A 312-nucleotide genomic window follows, 5' to 3' on the forward strand; every position below is an offset into this window, starting at 1 on the left:
TAACTGATTAAGGTCTGATCAGTCCCCAGATTGCTTTGAAAGTTTAATCTTTCGTCGTGGTTTATCTTAATGACAGTCGTGTTTTCGGCTTGATGGAGGCATATTTTCGAGTTTTTCGACCATGTTCCAAAGTCGACTCTGAATGTCAGACTCTTTTGTTCCTTAAGTCTTCTAAGTAATTCGACTTTGATCAGCAGTCAATCGTCTTTGTTTTGTTTATTTTCCTTTCTGGTCGATCTTTGGGAGGTCGCGATTCTATGCATACAGACATCGTGTTCGGAGTGCTTATATGGTCGCCAGGCGTAGGTCGCC

This window comes from Phaeoacremonium minimum (assembly GCF_000392275.1).
Source record: "Phaeoacremonium minimum UCRPA7 unplaced genomic scaffold PA7_03_scaffold_236, whole genome shotgun sequence".
Classification (NCBI taxonomy): Eukaryota; Fungi; Ascomycota; class Sordariomycetes; order Togniniales; family Togniniaceae; genus Phaeoacremonium; species Phaeoacremonium minimum.